General features: G+C 36.6%; 1 long non-coding RNA gene across 3 annotated transcripts in view; it reads right to left on the minus strand.

The window, feature by feature from the left end:
* The window catches only part of LOC147827862 (uncharacterized), a 348,252-nt gene extending 342,011 nt beyond the window's left edge, over positions 1–6,241 (minus strand). Inside the window, exon 1 of one of the 3 annotated variants that reach the window (XR_015451605.1) lies at positions 5,841–6,241. This is a non-coding gene — a long non-coding RNA (uncharacterized LOC147827862). The remainder of the gene's footprint in view (positions 1–5,840) is intronic. The other 2 variants (XR_015451606.1, XR_015451604.1) reach the window with 2 other exon arrangements.
* Positions 6,242–6,530: the final 289 nt, after the last annotated feature.

A 6,530-nucleotide genomic window follows, 5' to 3' on the forward strand; every position in this document is an offset into this window, starting at 1 on the left:
AAAAAAAAGGGAATGAAATCTATGTAAATAGGGAAGGGCGGAGGGGGTGAAGGGTGCACAGGTAATGGGGGGAAAAAAAAGAACCAAGATACATCATGTACAGGTACAAACACCCAATGATAAATGTAAATTAATTGTATACCTAAAATGTACCAATAAAAGAATTTAAAAAAAAATAAAAAAAGAATTCAGCCATGAAGTCGTCAGGACCCAGGCTTTTCTTCCACGGTAAGTGTTTAATTACATTTTCAATTTTGTTGATTGATATAGGGTTGTTTAGAATTTTTAGGTCTTCTTTGTTCAACTTTGGTAATTCAGAAATATCTAGGAATCTTTCCATTTCTTCTGTGTTTTCCATCTTATTGGTGTATAGGTTCTTAAAGTAGGTATTGATAATCCTCTGGATTTCTGCTTGATCTATTGTAATTTCACCCTTTGCATTGTAAGACCGAGGGCCTTACCAAACGCTCCAAGGAGCTGACTATAGTGAAGCACACCCAGGGATCCCAGCGGTGCCTCCAGAATGCAAGGCCAAGGGCCTTACCAAATGCTCCAAGGAGCTGAAGTGGAGCACACCCGAGGATCCCAGTGGTGCCTTCAGAATGTAAGACCAAGGTCTTACCAAATGCTCCAAGGAGCTAGCTACAGCGAGGACCACCCGGGAAGGAACACACCGGCCATGTTGGAAAACAGACCTTTATTAGTCTGGCCAGACGGCACTCCCGAAGCAAAATAGCTCAGAGAGGCAACTGGCTCAGAGTCCGAGGCTGTTTTATAGGGGGTTGAGGGGGAGGTTAACATGTAGATTTGTGGAAAAAAAAGGAACAAAAGTTAGTGGCTCATTGTCACATGCTGATGTTCAGCAGACATCCTGACTGACAGTTACGTTACGACCACCCTGTTTACAGATTGTCCTATAGATACTGGGCCCCGGGACATTTGGATTTAGGGCAAACAGATGGCTGAGTAACCTCACCCTATTACTGATTGTCCTTTGTCCCAAGGCAAACACACTCCAACCATCAAATTTACAACAGAATCTAGGGGAGTAATTAACTTTTGAATCACACAGTCCCACAGCATTCCTAATTGCATGGACTTGGGCCTTTTCTTTCCCTTTTTTGATAAGGTAGGCTAAGGATTTGTCAATTTTTTTTTATTCTGTCAAAGAACTAATTCTTTGCTTTGTTGATTTTTTTATCATTCCCTCAGTCTTCATTGTATTGATTTCTACTCAGTAAGATGCTGGAAAACAGAACACAGAAGATCATCAAGAAAATAATACACCCTGACCAAATGGGATTCAAACCAGGGATGCAGGGATTGTTCAACATAAGCAAATCAATAAATGTAATGCACTATATGAACAGAACCAAGAACAAAAACCATATAAACATCTTAATAGATGCAGAAAAAGAATTTGATAAAATCCAACACACATACATTATAAAAACTCTACAGAAAATTGGAATAGATGGTCTTTATCTCAATCTGATAAAAGCCATCTATGAAAAAGCAACAGCCAACATTGTACAAAATGGTCAAAAACTGAAATCCTTCACACTAAAATCAGGAACAAGACAAGGATGTCCACTATCACCACTGATGTTCAATATAGTTCTGGAAACATTAGCCACAGCAATTAGACAAGGGAAAGAAATAAAAGAAATAAAGATAGGAAATAAAGAATATAAATTGTCATTATTTACAGAAGACATAATACTCTACATAGAAGACTCCAAGAGCTCCACCAAAAGTCTTCTACTCTTAATAACCAAATTCAGTAGAGTAACTGGATTAAAGATCAACACACAAAAATCAGTAGCCTTCCTGTACATGAACAACAGAATCATTGAGAGAGGAAATGTAGAAACATCTCCTTTCATAATAGCATCCCAAAAACTGAAATATGTGGTAATCAATCTTAGGAAAGAAATAAAAGACCTCTACTCTGAAAACTACAGCACTCTAAAAAGAGATAAAAGAGAATATCAGAAAATGGAAAGACATCACTTGCTTCTGGGTAGGAAGAACCAACAGTGAAAATGACCATACTTCCAAAACTGCTATATACATTCAATGCAATCCCAAATGAAATTCCTGCAGCATATTTCATAGAACTTGAGAAAATGATCCAGAAATTCATTTGGAAGAAAAAGAGACCTCAAATAGCAAAAGCAATTCTAGCCAATAAAGACAAGGCAGGGGGTATCACAATCCCCAACTTGAAACTATACTATAAAGCTACTGTGATTAAAGAAAAAAAAAAACACATAGTATTGGCAAAGTAAAAGACTTGAGGATCAGTGGGATAGCTTAGACAATGCAGAAACAATTCCAGACATGCTCAGCCACCTCATCTTTGACAAAGGAGCCAAACACCCTCACTGGAGGAAAGATAGCCTCTTTAATAAATGATGCTAGAAAAATTGGGTTTCAACTTGCCAAAGATTAAAACTAGACCTATATCTCTCACCATGCACTAAACTAAATTTGAAATGGATCAAAGATCTAAATATTAAAACAGAAACACTCAACCAACTGGAAGAGATATTAGTACTCCTGAAAACATCGGTGTAGGAAAAGACTTCATGAACAAAACCTCAGTCACACGTGAACTAGCACAAAGAATCAACAACTGGGATTTCATCTTATTAAACAGCTTCTGCACAGCAAGAGAAACCACCAACAGAGTGAAGAGACAACCCACAATGTGAGAAAAAATATTTTTTACCAGCAGTTCCTCAGAGAAAGGTCTACTATCTAGAATCTATAAAGAACTTACAAAAATCAGATCTCCCAAATTCAAAGACTCAATCCAAAACTGGGCATCTGAAATGAACAGACATTTCTCAGACAAAGTAGAAACAGCAAATAACATATTTAAAAAAACCAAACATATAACATATAACAACAAATAACCTATACAAATAACATAAAACAGCAAATAATATATAACATCAAATAACATATAACAGAAAACAACATATAAAAAATGTTCAACATCACTGGTCATTTGAAAGATGCAAATTAAAACAACACTGAGATTGCACGTCACTCCAGAAAGAAATCAACCAATAACAAATCCTGGGGCATTGTGGGGAGAAAGGAACCCTTCTCCATTGTTGGTGGGAGTGCAGAATGGTGCACCCACTATGAAATCAGTATGGAGATACCTCAAAATATTAGGATTAGTGATCTCATTTGACCCAGCTATTCCCCTGCAGGCTATCTTCCCCAAAGAATTAAAAAAATCATACCACAGATATATGCACACTCATGTTTATAGTGCCACAGTTTGTAACAGCTAAAGCTTAGGAAAAGCCCAATAAACTGGAGACTGAATAAAAAAATGTATTTTTTTTTATTAAATGGAGTATACTCGCAGTTGTCTAAGTGATTTTTTTTTCAATTATTTTGGTTTTGTATCTAGAAGTAATCACTGGGTCATATGGTAACAGTTTTCCAGAGATGTGATATCATTTTACATTCTCACAGGGAACTGAGCTTTAGAATAAACACAAGAATTATCCAGAAGATAATTGCAGGGACCTATAATATAAAAGTAGATTTAAATGTAAAGCCAAAAATTATCTCAATCTCTTGTGAAAAATAGAGTTTAATAAAGAAGGTCACCTCAGTTAAGGAGTGACTAAAGAAAATGGCAAGGAGCTTCATGAATGGTATTGTTTTTACTGATGGATCTAAATCTTTTCCTGAAAGTAATAAGGCATTTTACAGGATCTATGGTTTGGAAATACTATTTTACCAATTTTGTAGAGAGTAGATGGGAAAACCTAGATTGCAGACAGGTACACATTGTGAATAACCATCCAGAGTTGGCCAATGAGGCTCATCCTAACATGGTGAAGATGAAAGAGGAAAAATGCAGATGGGGAGGCAACCACATATCAAAAAAATCAATGAATACTATAGAATTAACAAAGAAAGAAAGAGAGATGGAGTGGTCAACACTGTTTCCAAGTATCTGGTAGTCATTAAAGGAGGGGAAATAAATTAAAGAGCACAACTAGCCTCAAACCTGAACTAAGAATGGGGTATTACTCTGTACATGCCTATGGGATCATCTCACAGGAAATTCTCAATGAGATAACATGCAGGACAATATTATAGACAAAATATATCTTGAGTTCTTAAAAGTGCAGTAAGGTTTATTGTGGCTGATAAATCTAGGCAGCTGAGGTGGCATAACCAGAATTCAAAGATGGAAAGATTTTTACTTCAAATGTTACATTCTTCATTTCAAATACTCTGGCTCCCCATCATACCAAAATGACCCACAGTAACTCTTAACTTGATTAAATGACTTTGGGAGCAATATACAAGAGAGAAAAGGAAAGAACACACAAACTGGAATCTTGTGGAACAGAAACACTTATGGCTGGATAGAGAACCAAGAAGATAAGGGAGGGGAAAGAACAGAAGGGAAGTACATATGGTTTCCCAGACACTACAGTTCACAATTCCAGCATAGATTCTTGCTGCAGAATGTGGGAACATTGGGTGGAGTGAAATGGTCCAATGGCAACCTGCCAAAAGGTTTTTCCATGAAGAAATGGGGAAGAAAGTCAGTAGCTGTGATATGAACTGTAAATAATTTAAAAAGAGAAAATGACTTAGAAGTGAAGGGAAAGAGACAGCAAAACAAACTTGGTGCTCCAGAGTCAAGGGAAGATTTCCTTGTGATTCTGTCTTATACCTCTGTAGCACATGAATATCTTTTAGTGTGAAAGGAATGGCAGAGGCTGAAGAACTAAGACAAAGGAGTAAGTGATGAAATAAAGTCACTGGGAGAAAAGAGTTAACATAGCACAGATTGTAGAATTAACCTCCATGTACTGAAATAAATTTACCTTACCACAGTGGGAACAAGGCAAAGACAGAGGTGGCAACAGATAAGATTCCTTATTTTACAAATTACTTGCTTTTATTTATTTATTTTTTTTCTGGTACTGGGGATCAAACTTGTGACCTTGCGCTTGTGAGGCAAGCGGCGCCACTGAGCTAAATCCCTGGCCCAAATCACTTGCTTTTAAATGCTACATGGATTATGCTATGCTCATCAGACCTGCGGGCTTAAAGATGGTGAAAACAACAAAAAAGGAAAAACAAACTCAGAGACCTTAGCAGTAAAGTACTTTGAAGCCCATGACAAGTTTAAATAAATTTGTTAAATTATTTCCTTGCACTAGCAGATGAGTTTAATTGCTAATAGTCTAAGGAAAGTCTGAAGAAGTCAACATATCAACTCTTTCATGAGCCCTGCTGATCTTTAAAAAAGCAGACATTTTCTGAGGCCAAAACATTAATTAAAATCATAAATATGTATTGCTACATCAAGTCAAACAATTGGAAAATGAAAATTCATTAAGAATATTTTAATCATCTTATTACTTCTGTTGCATGGTTGTGTATAAATAATTTTAATTGTCCTCAGTTTAAGCTTGAGTAAAACATTTGAAAAGACAAGTTGGTTTTTGTCTTGTTTTATTTCATTTTCCCAAGGCAACAACTGAATTTGATTGAAACTGGGGTACTTCCTATGGGAGAAACCTTTCAATGAGGAAATAGGATATGGGAAGGCATATGGATGTAATGACATTTTGGTTTAATTATTGAGCCTACTGTACAAACAAGTGTTGTTAATAACTAAACAAGTATAGTTCCAGGTTGCTATAAACAAAAAAAAATTTTTTTTTAATCCACACACACATGATATCTCTAATATATGAGGCTAAAAGTGGCCTTTTCAGATTTCACAATTAAATTGGTTAATAAAGATTCATTTCTAGTCACCCTCACCTTGCAGACTCACTTACCCCCACAAAGTGGGTAGAAAATACAGGCATCCACCTAAGTTGGATCATCCATCGTGGAAATAAATGGAGCCATATTGTCATCACCCCCTTCTCTTCATCTCTCTTCTTCCTCGCTCTGCCTATTCTAGGCTGCTCATCTGTCTTACTTTCCAGCCTCAGCCACAGCAGAAAGGATTAGCTTGCCAAAATGACAAACAAATATTCACAGCAGAGTTTCAGTGTTTGGCTTTGCAGTGCTCTGCATTGTGTTGTGCCACTGGCCTCCGGGCTCTTGTAACAAGATGTATTTTTAGAGTCTGTGGGTGGCAGCAACCATGTGAGCAAGGACTTGCTTCATGTTCATGAGAGAAACAGCAAGACTTCTCTCTTCAGTGAACCCAAAAGTGTTATTGCTACAAATCAAAAGAACGTGCAGCCCTTGCTGAGCAAGGGAAGTATTCATAGAATGTTAGTGGTTAATATTTCACTGTGCACAAACCCAGATAAAAGTTGTTTGCTTTCATCAATTCGAAAAAATATATATACCACCTCTTCCAATGCAACACTCTTTACCAAATATACATATTTTAAATTTGATTTTTATAAACAGAGAATAAATTTTATGTCCATTAAAAACTTATTAGATCATCACCACCCCACTCCAATCCCACTAATCATTCTTATTACTCATAAGCCAGAGGCACAAAGGCT

This window comes from Heterocephalus glaber, unplaced genomic scaffold (assembly GCF_053883595.1).
Source record: "Heterocephalus glaber isolate CG9 unplaced genomic scaffold, H.glaber_assembly_v1.0 deba00001429, whole genome shotgun sequence".
NCBI lineage: Eukaryota > Metazoa > Chordata > Mammalia > Rodentia > Bathyergidae > Heterocephalus > Heterocephalus glaber.